The 20,700-nt window shown below is 41.6% G+C and overlaps 1 long non-coding RNA gene across 3 annotated transcripts in view; it reads right to left on the bottom strand.

The window, feature by feature from the left end:
- Positions 1–20,700, bottom strand: part of LOC103232570 (uncharacterized) — a 113,277-nt gene that overhangs the window by 33,282 nt on the left and 59,295 nt on the right. For all 3 annotated transcript variants that reach the window (XR_012091908.1, XR_497196.3, XR_005237505.2), the window contains 3 exons: positions 15,830–15,982; positions 10,208–10,356; positions 2,829–2,981 (listed from right to left, as the gene is read on the bottom strand). This is a non-coding gene — a long non-coding RNA (uncharacterized lncRNA). The remainder of the gene's footprint in view (positions 1–2,828; positions 2,982–10,207; positions 10,357–15,829; positions 15,983–20,700) is intronic.

The raw sequence follows: 20,700 nt of genomic DNA, 5'->3' as shown, positions 1-20,700 counted from the left end.
CAGCCACTTTGTAGTATAACTGTTAAAACAAGATTTCTTCACTGATAACTTGAGTACTTTTCAAATAGAATTAATTATTCATGGAAATAATGACAGCTTTAAAATCACTGGCACTTTTTAAAACAGTTGGTAAAATCCATATAACATAAAATTAACCATTAAAATGTGTGAAATTCAGTGGCATTTAGTACTTTCACAATGCAGTACAAGTACTACCTCTATCTAGTGGCAAATCATTTTCATTACCACAAAAGAAAACCCTGGACCCATGAAGCAGTCATTCCCCATTCCACTCTCTGCCCAGCCCCTAGCAAACACTCATCTACTTTCCCTCACTACTGATCATCACAATAAGTGGCTTTTTCAAAGTCTTGCTTTTTTCACTTAGTGTGTTTCAAATTTCATGCATTGGTTATCTATCTTATTGATATCTATCTCTTGGATATCTATCTTTGCTGTTGTAACTTCATCCACCCAATTTATCACCTGAAGGAGACAATTTGATGCCATGGAACTTGCTGGACCTGCAACTGTGTGAAGTAAATCTAAATCTAACCAGATAGACTCAGTGAGGAGTGTATTTAATTTCTGAAAGAACAAAATTCCATAAGCATGGGTGGTTTAAGCTGCATTTTGTTTTTAAATGGAAAACAAAAACAAACAAAAAAAATTCAACAGTAAGACCACGTTGCACCAAACTGGACAAGTCTCCAGGCAGCCATGTTTGGTGGCGCCTTTATCTCTGGTTTGCTTATTTCACAGAGGAAGGGCAGGAGAAAGGGCTCAAAGATAGGGCTTCCCTGAAAATGTGGAGCACTACTGCCACCGTGAGGAAATCGTTTAAAGAAAGAATACTCCAGTACAGCCTCCTTCCCAGGAAGCCTAGCTGCGGGGAAAGGCTGATCTATGGGGAAGTGGAAGATGCTTGGCCTCCAGGTGACATCTTCTTGCCTTCTCCTCTAACGCCTGAAGAGTGACCTAGACATTGGTAGTATCTTGGTGTAGAACCTGGAGAGTGAAGGGCTTGAAGTGAACCAGCAGCTGCCAGGCGGTCCTGGCACAGGAAGTTGTGGGGCGGGGCCTCAGTTTCTCCTATGTGGGCAGGACTGCAGGAACCCACTCAAACACACATTGAGGCTCTTGTAGGCATCTGTCTCTTCTTCCTGTCCCTTGGAGCAAGAGTCAGCAAGCTTTCTCATGCTGGCATCTTGCTATGGGTCTTTGGGTCTTTGATAGAATCAGTACCGCGCACAAACAACAGGTTTATTCCAAGGGAAGTTTACAGTATTTGCTATTAGAACCTTCACACTCCAGGTTCTATAGCAAGATATTGCCAATGTCCAGGTCTCTTTTAAGGCCCTGGACAAGTAGGCAAGGACGCCCAGCATGGAGGCCAAGCCTCTTTCACCTCTTACCAGACCACACCTACCCCAACAGGTAGTGCTCAGAGAACTCTGTAATGGCGGTAAACGACTGTAATTTGTTAAAAGTCTTCCTCGCGATGGCAGTAGTGCTCCAGATATGTCAAGAAGCCCTGTTTGTAGCCCTCTTCTCCCGCCCTTCCTGTCTGAAAAAACGCCACACATACACAAAGAGCCACCAAATATGGATGCCTTCTATTTTGCCCAGTTTAGAGCCAGCTGGTCTTACTGCTGTGTTTTTTCTTTTTGTTTTCCACTTGAAATCAAACCAAGGCCTAAACCAACCACCCTTGTCAGGAATCTTGTTCTTTAAGAAATTATTCTCCTGACCTAGTCTGTGTGGGTTTGATTTACTTCAGAGTTACAGGTCCAATAATTTCCATGGCATTAAACTGTCTTCTTCAGGGGATAGTTTCAGTGGATGAACGCACAAAAAGGAGAAAAGGGCTGAAAGCTTGGAAAAGAACTCCAGCAACAATTTAAAAATCCCAGAGGTCTTGGCCCTGGCTCCCTTGTCAGGCATCCACGGAATTCTTCCTATTCTAAGAGCCTTATGTATACATTGTAGGAAACAATTTGGCATGAGCCGTTAGAGGAGAAACCAGGTGACACTCCTTACTGCATGCCATGTATACTCCACATGGCATGATACTCATAGTACATATGCTTAATTCCTGTCAAGGTGAATCAGAGTTTCATCTCATGGTCTCATCATTTAACATCAAAACACAGTATGTGCCCATGCCATTACATATTCTTCAGGTATTTCCTGAGACTTTATGGGCTGTGTGTGGTTGTGTTTGTGTGTGTCTCTGACAGTTTTATAATGTCTTTTAGGTATAAGGATTAACTAGTAAATTAAAGAATAATGCTTGACAAAGATTAAGAAAAATCCATGTATTAATAATGAAGAAGACCACTACCATACAACCAGTCAAGGCAACTTAAGAACTTTTGGATTATTTCCAGGGATATCTTTAAATACATACATACATTGTTAATTTCATGAAAAAAATAAATCTGTATTAAAAGTGGATTACTGTGTACACTGTGGTTTGGATCAGATCAAGTGTGCATTTTAACAAACCTTTGAGGAGGTGAATTCATTTGAATGTCACCACTACTAAGTCTTATATGTCAACATTTCACGCCTTCAATATGAGTAAAGGTAAACCTTAAAATAGGGCCTCACAAATATTACTTTAGAAAAGTAGACACTTATCACCTTTTTGTTTGGATTTTTAAAGATACATTACTATACGTTTCAAAACAAAATGCCATGAAGAGACAAAGAGAACAGAAAGCACAAATACCTAATATTCTGCTCAATATGTGTAACCATTTTCCACTCTTAACCATTTGCTTTTGGCTTCCATTGGATATTGAACTGAGATGAGATCCACTCACCATCATCAAGCATCTCCTCTTTTTAAGAACTCAGTTTCTGCACAACCAAATCTCCCCATTTCTACTGTTTTTCATTCAGCATCCTATCAGCAGTGTTTTATTACGATAACAGATAGTCTTGTTGTATTGGGAACAGACCTTAAGGATCCATGCCTAAGGAGAGAAGAAAAAATAAAGCTTATCCCCAAGGTCTTGGAGAAGAGCAAATCTAGGCACCGGGCCACATGGTTGTTGTCCTGATTCCCTCCCCAGGTTCCCTGGGAGTTTTACTCCATGTTCTGACCTAGTCATTAGGCCTTATATGTTGACAAGGAGACTGCTGTTTAGTGGGGCTATAACATAAGTGCCCATATAGCTCTCAAATCTGACAAGACATACATAACCCTATTTGAATGGATACAAACAAATGACTATAAATGCTAATCAGATGGATCACAGGATTTTGTCTCATGGTTTCATTATTTAACATTGGAACAGAAATATTTTCCAGTGTCATTAAAAGGCTATGACTGGCTGGGTGTGGTGGCTCACACCTGTGATCCCAGCACTTTGGGAGGCCAAGGTGGGTGTATCACCTGAGGTCAGGAGGTTGAGACAAGCCTGGCCAACATGGTGAAACCCTGTTTCTACTAAAATACAAAAAAAAAATTAGCCAGGGATGGTGGTACATGCCTGTAATCCCAGCTACTTGGGAAGCTGAGGCAGGAGAATCGCTTGAACCGAAGGCAGAGGTTGCACTGAGCCAAGATCGTGCCAATGCACTCCACCACAGGTAACAAAGTGAGACTCCATCCGTCTCAAAACAAAGCAAAAAAAGCTATGGCCAGGCCGGGTGGCTCACGCCTGTAGTCCCAGCACTTTGGGAGGCCGAGGCAGGCGGATTACCAGGTCAGGAGATTGAGAGCAGTCTGGCTGAGATGGTGAAACGCCGTTGTGGGGCAGGGCCTCAGTTCCTCCTATGTGGGCAGGACTGCAGGAACCCACTCAAACACATATTGAGGCTCTTGTAGGCATCTGTCTCTTCTTCCTGTCCCTTGGAGCAAGAGTTGTCCCTTGGGCAACAAGAGGAAAATATCTACTAAAATTACAAAAAATTAGCCGGGCATGGTGGCGGGCACCTGTAGTCCCAGCTACTTGGGAGGCTGAGGCAAGAGAATGGCATGAACCCGGGAGGCGGAGCTTGCAGTGGGTGGAGATCTCACCACTGCACTCCAGCCTGGGTGACAGAGCAAGACTCTGCCTCAAAAAAAACAAACAAACAAACGAACAAAAAAAAAAACTATGACTTAGGACTGCCTCTTATGACTTTGTTGTATATGTGTCTTACTGTTTTTCACTTAGGAATCAGTCCTATACTTTCTTATTAGTGAGGAAGACATGGAATTTGCAATGAAGTTAAAAAAAAACACTTTGGGAGGCGGAGGCAGGCGGATCACAAGGTCAAGAGATTGAGACCATCCCACCAACATGGTGAAAACCTGTCTCTACTAAAAACACAAAAATTAGCTGGGCCTGGTGGTGTGCACCTATAGTCCCAGCTACTCGGGAGGCTAAGGCAGGAGAATCACTTGAACCTGGGAGGTGAAGGTTGCAGGGAGCCAAGTTCGTGCCACTGCACTCCAGCTTGACAACAGAGTGAGACTCCCTCTCAAGAAATAAAAGGGGCGGGGGGGCTGAGCACGGTGGCTCACACCTGTAATCTCAGAACTTTGGGAGGCCTGGGAGGGCAGATCACCTGAGGTCGGGAGTTCGAGACCAGACTGACCAACATGGTGAAACCCCATCTCTACTAAAAATACAAAATTAGCCGGGCGTGGTGGCACATGCCTGTAATCTCAGCTACTCGGGAGGCTGAGGCAAGACAATCGCTTGAACCTGGGAGGCAGAAGTTGCAGTGAGCCAAGATCACGCCATTGAACTCCAGCCTGCACAACAAGAGCAAAACTACATCTCAAAAAAAAAAAAAAAAAAGAAAAAAAAAAAATAACCATATGCTGATCCAGAGAAAACCAATGTAATAAAACTGTGTATTAAACAATATTAACCATTTCCATATTTACTCCAATTTTTTTCCTACACAAATAAAAAGTTCTATATATACAGTCAAACATGACAATAAATTTACATTTTACTTCAATTTAACTATATATAAGGTTAAAGAACTAAAAGTTTCACCACTGATTCCTTAGGAGTTTTTGATATTCTCATAAAAAATTTGCAATATCTGAATTTTAGACAATAAAATATTTGCTGAGAACTTGTGATTGGCCTATTCATCAAAACATAAGATCTCAATTTGCACCTTTAAATCGAAAATATATATGTATTTATACATACATAAACATATAAATACATATGTATATACAACATAAACATGTATTATACATATTTATACACAACATAAACATATGTATTATACATATTTATACCTCTGAAAATCAGGATTTTTAATACTTCTCAAATTTTTATTCCTAGTTCTTAGCACAAAACATTATCTTTAAAATTTCAGGCTGGGCGCAGTGGCTCACACCTGTAATGCCAGCACTTTGGGAGGCTGAGGTGGGCGGATCACAAGGTCAGGAATTCGAGACCAGCCTGGCCAACATGGTGAAACCCTGTCTCTACTAAAAATACAAAAAAATTAGCCGGACATGGTGGTGCATGCCTATAGTCCCAGCTACTCAGGAGACTGAGGCAGGAGAATCACTTGAACCCAGGAGGCAGAGGTTACAATGAGCCGAGATTGTGCCACTGCACTCCAGCCTGGTGACAGAGCGAGACTCCGTCTCACAAAAAAAAAAAAAAAAATTCAAAAGAAAGATAACAAAATTCAATAAATGGTAGTTGAAATAGGCATCTCTCATATTCAGTCACCTAGATGTGTAACCTAAGAAAACTGTAAGATGGATGCATTCACAAAACTTACATGCAGCTAGAGCACTTCATTAGTGTCTCTGTTTATATAACGAGGAATTAAATATATGAATTTACTGGCCAAAAATATCATCTTCAAATATATACTCACTATAACACCTACCACGATTAAAAATATATGGCATTGGTTGGGCATGGTGGCTCACAACTGTAATTCCAGCACTTTGGGAGGCCTAGGCAGGTGGATAGCTTGAGCATAGGAGTTCAAGTCCAACCCTGACAATGCAGAGAGACCCCATCTCTACAAAAAATACAAAAAATAGCCGGGCATGGTGACCTACAAGAGAAGCCCTAGCTACATAGGAGGCAGAAACGAGAGGATCACCTGAGCCCATGGAGGTTGATGCTTCAGTGAGCCATGATCATGCTTCTGCAGTCCACCCTGGGCAACAGAGTAAGACGCTGTCTAAAATATATATACACACATATACGTATATGTACATGTATGTGTGTATATACGTATACACACACATATATATTCACCATTACCTTATACTCTTTGAATATATCTACATCAGTACATACTTTTGAGTGCTTGAAATTTTTTATATTTTACTCTAGAAGAACTGTAAGAAACTATAAAGTAGAAAACTTGTGGTAGGTCAAACATAGAAGAAATAATCACTTTTAAAATGTCTGTGCTAGGTAATATGATCTGTTCCCTATACATATATAATATGGACTTTTATAAACTAATGATCATATTCCCCTGTAATATAACTTGTTGTTGTTATTGTTGTTGTTGTTTTGTATTTTTAATTTTAGATATGGGGTTTCACTCTGTTGAATAGGCTGATCTCGAACTCCTGGCCTCAAGCGATCCTCCCATCTTGGACTCCCAAAGTGCTAGGATTACAGGCATGAGGCACCTTGACTGGCCACCATGTACCATAACTGTTAAAACAAGGTTTTTTTCACTGATAACTGGAGTATTTTTGAAATATAATTAATAATTCATGGAAATAATGATAGCTTTAAAAGTATTGGCACTTTTTAAAACTGAGTTTGTAAACTTCATGTAACATAAAATTAACCATTAAAATGTATTAAATTCAGTGGCATTTAGGACATTCACAATGCAGTGCAAGCATTACCACTGTGTAGTGGCAAATCATTTTCATTACCACAAAAGAAAATCCTGGACCCATCAGTTAGCCATTCCCCATTCCACTCTCTGCCCAGTCCCTGGCAAACACTCATCTGATTTCCCTCACTACTGATCATCACAAGTGGCCTTGTTGGTCTTGTTGCCAGAATCAGGAGACCAGAGAGACCAACAGGTGGAATAGGAGGATTTTACTAGGTGGTCACCAACACAGCAGATTAATGTCCAAAGGCTGAGCCCCGAACCAAGACAGGGCTTGACTTTTATACATATATCTGAAAAGGGCCCAAAACCTGTAAAGCAGGTAGGCAAGCTTACAGAAGCAGAACAAAGGCAGTTTATCAAACAGTGACAGGTTTTACAACTCAGGCATGTCTTGTGACCTTCACCATAACTGCACAGCTAGAAAACAGGAACTTACAAAATCCTTACAAGCTTGCAGAAATAGTTATAAAAATAGTTGTGAGAGCAGAACAAAGAACAATGGTACAGGGAAAGAATTTCAAAAGGGAAACTGATAAAAATAACTTGTTTTCCTTTTCTGTGTTTTTTTTTTTTTTTTTTTTGAGATAGAGTCTCACTCTTGTTCCCCAGGCTGGGGTGCAATGGCGCAACCTTGGCTCACTGCAACCTCCTCCTCCCTGGTTAAAGCGATTCTCCTGCCTCAGCCTTCCAAGTAGCTGGGATTACAGCTGCCTGCCAACATGCTTGGCTAATTTTTGTATTTTTACTAGAGTTTCACCATGTTGGCCAGGCTGGTGTTGAACTCCTGACCTCAGGTGATCCACCTGCCTCAGCCTCCCAAAGTGCTGGGATTACAGGTGTGAGCCACCGTGCCTGGCCAAAGAACTTGCTTTTCTTATCCCTGCTTCTAAAGCCCATTCCTTCTGGGCCCCTGCTCTGCTGAGAGTGCTATCAAAGTCCTGACAGAGTCCTGCCTTGGAGTGAGTCAGCCCAGCACAGAGAACTAGTTTTTCTCTCTCTTTTTTTTTTTGCTTTTACATCTCCTGCTTCAGTCCTGCTTCTTTCACTTAGAGTTTCGAATTTCATGAATTGGTTTTCTATCTCTTTGATATCTATCTGTTAGACATCTGTCTTTGTTTTTGTACCTTCATCCACCCAATTTATCATCTGAAAGAGACAATTTGATACCATGGAACTTCCAGGACCTGTAACTGTGTGAGGTAAATCATACCCATATCGATTCAGTGAAGAGTATATTTAATTTCTGAAAGAACAGAATTCTTGAGAAGCTTGGGTGGTTTAGACCTCATTTTGCTTTTAGATGGAAAAAAAAAAAAAAAGGAAAAATGCAACAGTAAGACCAGGTTGCACCAAACTGGACAAATCTCCAGGCAGCCATATTGGGTGGCGCCTTTGTCTCTGGGTGGCGTTTTTTCAGACAGGAAGGGCGGGAGGAAAGGGCTCCAAGATAGGAATTCCTTGACAATGTGGAGCACTACTGCCACCGTGAGGAAATCGTTTAAAAACGCCATTACAGCGTCCTTCCCGGAAAGAGTTGCTGTGGGGGAAGTCTGAACTGTGGGAGGTGGCAGACGCTTGGGCTCCAGGCTAGGTCTTCTTGGTTTCTCCTCTATGGCCTGAAGAAAGGGCTTAACATTGGTGGTATCTTGGTGTAGAACCTGGAGAGTGAGGGGCTTAGAGTGAACCAGCAGCTGCCAGGCGATCCTGGCACAGGAAGAGGTGGGGCGGGGCCTCGGTTCCTCCAGGTGTGGGCAGGACTGCAGGAACCCATTCAAACACACATGGAGGTTCTCGTGGGCATCTGTCTCTTCTTCCTGTCCCTTGGAGCAAGAGTCAGTAGGCTTTCTCGTACTACCATCTTGCTACGGGTCTTTGGGTCTCTGGTAGCACCAGTACCGCGCACAAACAGATTTATTCCCAGGGGAGTTTATAGGCTTTGCTAGTAGAACCTTCACACTCCAGGTTCTATACCAAGACACCACCAAAGTCCCGGTGTCCTTTAAGGCCTTAGATGAGAAAGCTAGGATTCCCAGCATGGAGCAAGCCTCTTCCACCTCTCCACAGAGAACTTCCCCAACAGGTAGTCCTCAGGAGAACACTGTCATAATGGCTTAGGGATTTGTTAAACAACATCCTCACGATGGCAGTAGGGCTTCAGATATGCAAAGAAGCCCTTTTCCAGAGCCCTCTTTTTCCACCCCTCCTGTCTGAGAAAATGCCACCTGTAGACAAAGGCCCTGCAGAATGGGTGCCTTATATTTAGCCCAGTTTGCAGCCAGCTGGTCTTACTGCTGAGCTTTTTCTTTTGGTTTCCAGTTCAAATCAAACCAAGGTCTAAACCACCTGCTCTCATCAGGAATCTTGTTCTGTATTAAAAGTGGATTACTGTGTACACTGTGATTTGGATCACACCAAGTGTGTGTTTTGTTTTTTTGTTTTTGTTTTTGAGACGGAGTCTCGCTCTGTCACCCAGGTTGGAGTGCAGTGGCACATCTCCACTCACTGCAAGCTCCGCCTCCCGGGTTCACGCCATTCTCCTGCCTCAGCCTCCCACATAGCTGGGACTACAGGCGACCGCCACCACGTCCGGCTAATTTTTTGTATTTTTTTTTAGTAGAGACAGGTTTTCACCGTGTTAGCCAGGATGGTCTGGATCTCCTGACCTCATGATCTGCCTGCCTCAGCCTCCCAAAGTGCTGGGATTACAGGCCTGAGCCACCGCACCCAGCCACCCCAAGTGTGTATTTTAACAAACATTTGAGGAGAATGATTTTATTAGAATGTCACCAGTACTAAGTCTTTTTTTTTTCTCTTTGAGACAGAGTCTTGCTCTGTGGCCCAGGCTGGCACGCAGTGGTGGGATCTCAGCTCACTGCAAGGTCTGCATCCTGGGTTCAAGGAATTCTCCTGCCTCAGCCTCCTGAGTAGCTGGGATTACAAACGTGTGCCACCACGCCCATGGAGTTTCACCATGTTGGTCAGGCTGGTCTCGAACTCCCGACCTCGTGATCCACCTGCCTCGGCCTCCCAAAGTCCTGGGATTACAGGCGAGAGCCACCTTGCCTGGCCCAGTACTAAGTCCTATATCTCAACATTTCACGCATTCAATAAAAATAAAGGTAAATCTTAATATAGGGCCTCAGAAATATTACTTTAGTAAAGTAGACACTATCAGTTTTTTGTAGAATTTTTACAGATACATCACTACACGTTTGTAAAAAAAAAGGCCATGAAGAGACAAAGACACCAGAAACTATGGCTCCCCAACATTTTGCTCAATTTGTGTAAACATATTCCACTCAGCCATTTGCTTTTAGTTTCCATTGGCTATTAAACTGAGATGTAATCCACTCACCCTCATCAAGCATCTCCTCCTTTTAAGAACTTAGTTTCTCCACAACCAGGTCTTCCCATTTCTACTCTTACTCAGCATCATATCTACGGTGTTTTATTATGATATCAAGTAGTCTTGTGGTATTCTGGAAAGACCTTAGATTTCCATGCCTAAGGAGAGAAGGAAGAAAAAAAAAAAAAAAAAAAAAAAAGCTTACCCCTAAGGTCTTGGAGAAGAGCAAATCTAGGCACCAGGCCACATGGTTCTTGTCCTGACTCCCTCCCCAGGTTCCCTGGGAGTTTTACTCCATATTCTAACCTAGTCATTAGGCCTTATATGTTGAGGGAGTAGTGGTCATTTAATGGGGCCCTAACATAAGGGCTCAGATAGCTCTCAATCCTGACAAGACACACACAACCCTAGCTGAATGGACACAAATACAGGAATGACTATAAATCCCAATCAGATGAATCACAGGATTTTATCTCATAGTTTCGTCATTTAACATTGGAACAGAAATATTTTCCAGTGTCATTACAAGGCTATGACTTACAACTGTGTCCTACGTCTTTGTTGTGTATGTGTCTTACTGCTTTTCAGTTAGGAATCAGTCCTGTATTTTTTCATTAGTAACAAAGACATGGAATTTGCAAAGTGAAAAGTAACCAACTGCTGATGAAGAGAAATGCGACATCATAAAACTGCGTATTAAACACTGATAACCATTTCCATGTTTACTCCTACTTTTTCAGTATATAGATAAAAAGTTCTATATATACAGTCAACCACCACAATAAATTTACATTTTACTTGAATTTAGCCATACATAATGATGAAGATTAAAATTTTCACATCTGATTCCTGAGGAGTTCTTGATATTCTCATAAATATTTGCAATATCTGAATTTTTTACAATAAAATATTTGCAAAGAACTTCTTCTTTGGACTATTCATCAAAACATAAGTTTTCAACTTGGACTTTTAAATCTAATATAGGTATATTTGTACATACATAAACATACAAATACATATTTATATACAATATAAACATATATATGTATTTTACATACTTATACCTATGAAAATAAGGATTTTTAATTATTCTCCAAATTGTATTACTAATTCTTACCTTAAAATTTTATCTCTAAAATCTCAAAAGAAGGCTAAAAAAATTTAATAAATGATAGTTGAAATAGGCATCTCTCACATTCAGTCACCTAGATGTGTAACCTTAGAAAACTGTAAGATGGATGCACTCACAAAACTCACATGCAGCTAGAACGCTTCATTAGTGTCTCTGTTTAAATAGCAATGCATTAAAAATGTGAATTTGTTCACCAAAAATGCCATCTTCAAACATATACTCAGTATAACATCTACCATGATTAAAAATTTATAGCTTTGGCTAGGCACGGTGGCTCACAACTATAATTCCAGCACTTTGGGAGGCCGAGGCAGGTAGACAGCTTGAGCTCAGGAGTTCAATACCAGCCCTGGCAATGTAAGTAGACCCTGTGTCTACAAAAAATAACCGGGCATGGTGGGGTACAACAGAAGCCCCAGGTACGTATAGGAGGCAGAGTTGGCAAGATCACCTGATCCCAGGGAGATTGATGCTGCATTGATCCATGATCATGCCACTGCACTCCAGCCTAGGCAACAGTGAGACAGTCTCATATATATATATGTGTGTGTGTGTGTGTGTGTGTATATATATATGTATAGATATATGGCATTTAAAATTTTGTAATATATCTCCAGACAGATATAAATACATACACACTTGACACAGTTTACTTTAAATATAATTGGATGCATAATGTTTGAAATTTGTACAAAGTCTGCAGTATCGCCTTATGCTCTTTGAATAAATATATCTACATCAATATATACTTTTGAGTGCTTGAAATTGTTTTATATTTTACTCTACAAGAACTTTAAGAAATTATGAAGCAGAAGACATATAGTAGGTCAAACATAGTGAGAAGAAATAATCACTTTTCCCTATGCACATATAATATGCACTTTTTAAAACTAATGTTCAATTTCCTCTGTAGTGTAACTTTTGTTTGTTTGTTTTGCTATGTTTTGGTTTGATTTGGTTTTTTTGAGATGGAGTCTCGCTCTGTCGCCCAGGCTGGAGTGCAGTGAAGTGATCCCGGCTCACTGCAAGCTTCCTGAGTAGCTGGGACTACAGGCTCCCACCACCATGCCCTGCTAATTTTTTTTTTTTTTTTTTTTTTTTTTTTTTTTTTGTATTTTTAGTAGAGACAGGGTTTCACGGTGCTAACCAGGATGGTCTGGATCTCCTGACCTCGTGATCCATCCGCCTCGGCCTCCCAAAGTGCTGGGATTACAGGCGTGAGCCACCATGCCCGGCGGTTTTTTATTTTTTTATCTTAGATACGGGGTTTCGCTATGTTGACGAGGCTGACCTCGAACTCCTGACCTCAAGCGATCATCCCATCTCGGACTCCCAAAGTGCTAGGATTATAGGCATGAGGCACCTGGCCACCTGGTAGTATTACTGTTCTAAACAAGTTTTCTTCACTGATAATTTGAGCACTTTTCTAATATAATTATAATGATAGGTTTAAAAGTATTGGCACTTCTTAAAACTGAGTTTGTAAAATTCATATAACATAAAATTAACCATTAAAATGTGTGAAATTGAGTGGTATCTAGTACATTCAAGATGCCATCCAAGCATTACCACTACATAGTGGCAAATCATTTTCATTACCACAAAACAAAACCCCGGACCCATTAAGCAGTCATTCCGCATTGGGCTCTCTCTGTGCCCAGTCCCTGACAAACACTCATCTGCTTCCCCTCACTACTGATCATAACAATAAGTGGCCCTTTTCAACTTCCTTCTTTCACTTAGCGTGTTCAAATTTCATGCATTGGTCATCTATCTCTTTGATATCTTTGTTGTTGTACCTGCATCCACACAATTTATCACCTTAAGGAGACAATTTTATGCCATGAAACTTGCTGGATCTGTAACTGTGTGAAGTAAATCATACCCAGATAGACTCAGTGAGGAGTGTATTTAATTTCTGAAAGAACAAGATTCCTGATGAACCTGAGTGGTTTAGGTCTCATTTTGTTTTCACACGGAGTAAAAAAAGGAAAAATTCAACAGTAAGACCAGGTTGCACCAAACTGGACAAATCTCCAGGCAGCCATGTTGGGTGGCGCCTTCGTCTCTGGGTGGCGTTTTTTCAGACAGGAAGGGTGGGAGAAAAGGGCTCCAAGATAGGGCTTCCTTGAAAATATGGAGTACTACTGCCACCGTGAGGAAATGGTTTAAAGACTCAATACGCCATTATAGCTTCTTTCGGGGAAGCCTGGCTATGGGGGAAGGTCTGATCTGTGCGAAAGTGGAAGAGGTTTGGGCTCCAAGCTAGGTCTTCTTGGCTTCTCCTGGAACTCCTGAAGAGAAACCTGGACATTGGCGATATCTTGGTGTAGAACCTGGAGAGTGAGGGACTTGGAATGAAGCAGCAGCTGCCAGGCAGTCCTGGCACAGGAAGTCGTGGGGCGGGACTTCGGTTCCTAGGGTGGGCAGGACTGCAGGAACCCATTCAAACACAAATGGAGGCTCTTGGGGACATCTGTCTTATGCAATTGCCCCTTGGAGCAAGGTCAGCAGGCTTTCACGTGTTGGCATCTTGCTATGGGTCTTTGGGTCTCTGGTAGCATAAGTACCGTGCAAAATCAACAAGGGTATTCCAAGGGAAGTTTACAGGATTTGCTATTAGAACCTTCACTCTCCAGGTTCTATACCAAAATATCGCCAATGTCCATGTCTCTTTTAAGGCCTCAGACAAAAAGGCAAGGACTCACAGCCTGGAGCCCAAGCCTCTTCCACTTCCCCACAGACCAGTCCTTCCCCAACAGGTAGTCCTCAGAGAACGCTGTAATAACGGCGTAGGGATTCACCAAACGACTTCCTCGCGATGGCAGCAGTACTGCAGATATGCCAAGAAGCCCTGTCTTGGAGCCCAGGTCTTCCGCCCTTCTTGTCTGAAAAAACGCCACCCATAGACAAAGCGCCACCAAACATGAATGCCTTCTGTTTTGCCCATTTTGGAGCCAGCTGGTCTTACTGCTGCACTTTTTCTTTTTGTTTTGCACTTGAAATCAAACCAAGGCCTAAACCACCTGCCTCCATCAGGAATCTTGTTCTTTCAAAAATGAAATATCCTCATGACCTAGTCTGTGTGGGTTTGATTTACTTCAGAGTTGCAGGACCAGTAATTTCCGTGGCATCAAACTGTCTCTTTCAGGGGATAAATTCGGTGAATGGACACACAAAAAGGAGAAAAGGGCTGAAAGCATGGAAAATATCTTTCCCAGTAAACAATTTAAAAATCCCAAGCGGGAGGGTGTGGTGGCTCAGGCCTGTAATTCCAGGAGACCAAGGCGGGCAGAATGACTGAGGTCAGGAGTTGGAGACCAGCCTGTCCTACGTGGTGAAACCCCTGAAACCCCGTTTCTACTAAAAATGCAAAAATTAGCTGGGGATGGTGGCGGGCGTCTGTAATCTCAGTTACTCGGGAGTCTGAGGTAGGAGAATTGTTTGAACCCAGGAGAGGGAGGTTGCGGTGAGCCAAGATCGCGCCACTGCGCTCCAGCCTGGGTAACAGAGCAAGACTGGTCTCAAAAAACAAAACAAAACACAACAAAACAAAAAGCATCCCAGAGGTCTTGGACCTGGCTCCCTGATCAGACATCCAGGGAGTTCTTCGTATTCTAAGAGCCTTCTGTAGTGCATTGTAGGCAACAATTTTGCATGAGTCATTAGAAGAGAAACCAGGTTACGCTCATTACCACATGCCATATATAGTCCAAATGACATGACACTCATAGCACCTATGTCTAATTCTTGTCAACGTGGCTCAGAGTTTCATCTCATGGTCTCATGATTTAACATCAAAACACCGCATGTCACTATGTCATTACATATTCTTCAAATATTTCCTGAGAATTTATGGGGTGTGTGTGTTCGTGTTTGTGTTTGTGTGTGTCTCTGAGAGTTTTATAACTTGTCTTTTAGGTATAAAGATTGCAGTACTCTCCAACTAGTAAATTAAAGCATAATGCTTGACAAAGATTAAGAAAAATCCATGTATTAATAATGAAGAAAACTGCTACCATACAACTTGTCAAGGCGACTCATGAACTTTTGGATTATTTCCATGCATATCTTTCAATATGTACATACATTGTTAATTTCATGCAAAAAATAAATGTGTTAAAAGTGGATTACTGTGCACACTGTGGTGTGGATAAGACCAAGTGTGTATTTTACCGAATCTTTCAGATGCGTGAATTCATTAGAATGTCAACAGTACTAAGTTTATATGTCAACATTTCACGCCTTCAATATAAATAAAGGTAAATCTTAAAATAGGGCCTCAGGAATATTGCCTTAGAAAAGTAGACACTATCTGCTTTTTGTTTGAATGTTTACAGATACATCACTACATGCTTCAATAAAAAGGCCATGAAGATACAAAGACACCAGAAACTATGACTACCTAACATTTTGCTCAATTTGTGTAAACATACTCCACTCTTAGTCATTTGCTTTTGGTTTCCATTGGCTATTAAACTGAGAGGTTATCCACTCACCCTCATAAAGTATCTCCTCTCTTTAAGAGCTCAGTTTCTGCACAACCAAGTTTTCCCATTTCTACTCTTTTTCACTCAGCATCATATCTGCAGTGTTTTATTATGATGTCAAATAGTCTTCTCCTATTGGGAACAGACCTTAGTGATCCATGCCTAAGGAGAGAAGAGAAAAAAAGCTTACCGTTAAGGTCTTGGAGAAGAGCAAATCTAGACACCAGGTCATGTGGTTCTTGTCCTGACTCCCTACCCAGGTTCCCTGGCAGTTCTACTCCATATCTGACCTAGGCAGTAGGCCTTACATGTTGAGGGGGAGGCCGATATGCAGTGGAGCTCTAACATAAGGGTACGGAGAGGTCTCCAGCCTGACAAGACACACACAGCCCTATTTGAATGGACACAAATACACAAATGACTATAAATGCTAATCAGATGGATCATAGGATTTTGTCTCATGGCTTCATTATTTAACATTGGAACAGAAATATTTTCCAGTGTCATTAAAAGGTTGTGACTTACGACTGTGTTCTGTGACTTTGTTTTGTATGTGTCTTATTGTTTTTCAGTTAGGAATCAGTCCTATATTTTCTCGTTATTAACAAAGCCGTGGAACTTGCAAAGAAGATAAAAATAACCATATGCTGATCAAGAGAAAAGCAATGCCATAACATTGTGTATTAAACACTGATAAACAGTTCTGTATTATGCGCCAGGCATGGTGGCTCACACCTGTAATCCCAGAACTTTGGGAGGCTGAGGCGGGCAGATCACGAGGTCAGGAGTTTGAGACCGGCCTGGCCAGCATGGTGAAACCCCATATCTACTAAAAATACAAAAATTTAGCCGGGCATGGTGGCACATGCCTGTAGTCCCAGCTACTAGGACGGCTGAAGCAGGAGAATTGCTTGAACGCAGTAGGCGGAAGTTGCAGTGAGCTGAGATCACGTAACTGTATTCCAGCCTGGGCAACCGAGCGAGACTCTGTCTCAAAAACAAACAAACACACAAACAGTTCCATATTTACTCCCATGTTTTCAACACAGAGACAAAGTTCGATCTATACAGTTTATACCTAATGTAAATGACGAGCTAATGGGTGCAGCACACCAACATGGCACATGTATACATATGTAACAAACCTGCACGTTGTGCACATGTACCCTAGAACTTAAAGTATAAAAAGAAAAAACACAACAATAAACTAATATTTTAGTTGAATTTAGCTATACATAAGGTTGAAGAAAGTTTCACATATGATTCCTGAGGAGTTTTTCATATTCTCATAAAAAATTTGCAATAGCTAAATTTTAGACAATAAAATATTTGCAGAGAACTTCTTGATTGGACTATTCATGAAAACATAAGTACTCGGCCGGTTGCGGTGGCTCACGCCTGTAATCCCAGCACTTTGGGAGGCCAAGACGGGTGGATCACGAGGACAGGAGTTAGAGACCAGCCTGGCCAACATGGTGAAACCAGATTCTACTAAAGATACAAAAATTAGCTGGGTGTAGTGGCAGGCACCTGTAATCCCAGCTACTCAGGAGGCTGAGGCAGTAGAATCGCTTGAACAGGGGAGGTGGAGGTTGTAGTGAGCAGAGACTATGCCTCTGCACTCTATCCTCTGCCATAGAGTGAGACTCCATCTCAAAACAAAAAATAAGTAGTCAATTTGCACTTTTAAGTATAATATATTTATGCACATATAAACATAATACATATTTATATACAATATAAACGTATGTATTATGCACACTTATACCTCTGAAAACTGACATTTTTAATTCTTCTAGAATTTTTATTCCTAATTCTTTCCTTAAAATTTGATCTTTGAAATCTTAAAAGAAAGATAAAAAAATTCAATAAATGATAGTTGAAATAGGCATCTCTCACATTCAGACACCTTGATGTGTGAACTAAGAAAACTACAAGATGGATGCATTCACACAATGCTAAAATGCTTCATTAGTGTCTCTGTTTATATAATGATGAATTAAAGACATGATTTGTTGGCCAAAAATACCATCTTCAAACATATACTCACTATAACACCTATCAGGCTTAAAAATATATAGCATTGGCTGGGCACAGTGGCTCACAACTGTAATCCCAGCACTTTGGGAGGCCAAGGAGGTGGATAGCTTGAGCCCAGGAGTTCAAGACTAGTCCTGGCAATGTAGTGAGACCCCGTCTCTACAAAAAATAGCCGGTCATGGTGGTTTGCAATGGAAACCCCAGCTACTTAGGTAATGGAGGTAGGAGGACCACCGGAGCCCAGGGAGGTTGATGCTGCAGTGAACCATGATCATGCCATTGCACTCCAGCCTGGGCAACAGAGTGAGACACTGTCTAAAAAAAAATATATATATATATATAAAAATATATAGATGGCATTTAAAATTTTGTAATATACCTACAGACAGATACACACGCACTCGACACAGTTTAAATATAATCGAATTCATATTGTTAGAAATTTTCTACAAAATCTTCAGCATCACCTTATACTCTGAATATATCTACGTCAATATTTACTTTCCAGTGTTTGAATTTTTTTCATATTTTACTCTAGAACTTTAAGAAATTATAAAGCAGAAAACATACGATAGGTCAACCACAGTGAGAAGAAATAATCAATTTTCCCTATGCACATATAATATGAACTTTATAAACTAATGTTCAAATTCCCCTGTAGTGTAACTGGTTCTTTTCCTTCTTCTTTTTTTTTTTTTTCCTAAATTTTAGATATGGGGTTTCGCTACGTTGACCAGGCTGATCTCGAACTCCTGGCCTCAAACGATGCACCCAACTCTGCCTCCCGAAGTGCTAGTATTACAGGCATGAGGCACCGAGCCTGGCTGCCTTGTAGTATATCTGTTAAAACAAGTTTTCTTCACTAAAAACTTGAATACTTTTCAAATATAATTAATTATTCATGGAAATAATGATACGTTTAAATGTATTGGCACTTTTAAAAACTGAATTTGTAAAATTCGTAAAACAAAAAATTAATCATTAAAATGTGTGAAATTGAGTGTATATTCACAATGCACTGCAAGCATTACCACTATCTAGTGGCAAATCATTTTCATTACCACAAAATAAAACCCGGGACTCATTAAGTTGTCATTCCCCATTCTACTCTCTGCCCAGCCCCCGGCAAACACTCATCTGCTTTCCCTCACTACTGAAATCAGAGTAAGTGGCCTTTTTCGTTTTCCTTCTTTCACTTAGCATGTTCCAAATTTCTTGCATTGGTTATCTATCCATCTGATATCTATCTTCGTTGTTGTACCTTCATCCACCCAATTTATCACCTGAAGGAGACACTACGCCATGCAATTTCCAGGACCTGTAACTGTGTGAGGTAAATCATACCCAGATAGACTCAATGAGCAGTATATTTAATTTCTGAAAGAACAAGATTCTTGATGAGCATGGGTGGTTTAGGCCTCATTTTGTTTAGAGATGGGGAAAAAAAAAAAAAGCGAAAATTCAACAGTAAGACCAGGTTGCACCAAACTGGACAAATCTCCAGGCAGCCATATTGGGTGGCGCCTTTGTCTCTGGGTGGCGTTTTTTCAGACAAGAAGGGCGGGAGAAAAGGACTCCAAGATAGGGATTTCTTGAAAATGTGAAGCACTACTGCCACCGTGAGGAAATCGTATAAAGGTATAATACGCCATTACAGCGTCCTTCCCGGAAAGATTCGCTGTGGGGAGAAGTCTGAACTGTGGGAGGTGGTAGACGCTTGGGCTCCAGGTCTTCTTGCTTTCTCCTCTAAGGCCTGAAGAGAGACCTTAACGCTGCCGGTATCTTGGTGTAGAACCTGGAGTGTGATGGACTTGGAGTAAACCAGCAGCCGCCAGGCGGTCCCGGCACAGGAAGTCGTGGGGCGGGGCCTCGGTTCCTCCTGGTGTAGGCAGGACTGCAGGAACCCTCCCAAAGACGCTTGGAGGCTCTTGCGGGCATCTGTCTCTTCTTCCTGTCCCTTGGAGCCAGAGTCAGCCAACGTTCTCGTGCTGGCTATGGATCTTTGGGTCTCTGGTAGCATCAGTACCGCGCACATAGAACAGGGTTATTCCAGGGGAAGTTTACAGGATTTGCTTTCAGAATGTTCACTCTCCAGGTTCTACACCAAGATACCGCCAATATCCAATTCTCTTTTAAGGCCTTAGATGAGAAGACAAGGACTCCTACCTAGAATGGAGCCCAAGCCTTTTCCACCTTCCCACAGATCAGACTTTCCCCAACAGGTAGTCCTCACGGGAAGAACCCTGTAATGGCAGAAGGATTTTTTCTTTTAAACGACATCCTCGCGATGGCAGTATGGCTCCAGATATAGGAAGAAACCCTGTTTCAGAGTCCTCTTCTCCCGCCCTTCTTGCCTCAAAAAAAAGCCACCCATAAATAAAGGCGTTCCAAACCTGGAAGCCTTATATCTTGCAGTTTGGAGCTTGCTGGTCTTATTGCTGCACTTTTTCTTTTGATTTTCAACTTGAAATCAACCCAAAGGCCGGGCGCAGTGGCTCACGCCTGTAATCCCAGCACTTTGGGAGGCCAAGGAGGGCAGATCACCTGAGGTCGGGAGTTCGAGACCAGGTTGACCAACATGGAGAAACCCCATCTCTATTAAAAATACAAAATTACCCGGGCGTGGTGGCGCATACCTGTAATCCCTGATACTCGGGAGGCTGAGATAGGAGAATCGCTTGAACCCGGGAGGCAGAGGTTGCAAGATCGTGCCATTGCATTCCAGCCTGGGCAACAAGAGAGAAACTCCGTCTCAAATAAAAAAAAAAAAAAGAAAGAAAGAAAGAAAAGAAATCAAACCAAGGCCTAAACCAGCTGCCCTCATCAGGAATCTTGTTCTT

The sequence above is a fragment of the Chlorocebus sabaeus genome, chromosome X (genome assembly GCF_047675955.1).
Source record: "Chlorocebus sabaeus isolate Y175 chromosome X, mChlSab1.0.hap1, whole genome shotgun sequence".
Taxonomy (NCBI): Eukaryota; Metazoa; Chordata; class Mammalia; order Primates; family Cercopithecidae; genus Chlorocebus; species Chlorocebus sabaeus.
The sequence above is the reverse complement of the archived record's forward strand: the minus strand, read 5'-3'. Positions and strand labels throughout refer to the sequence as shown.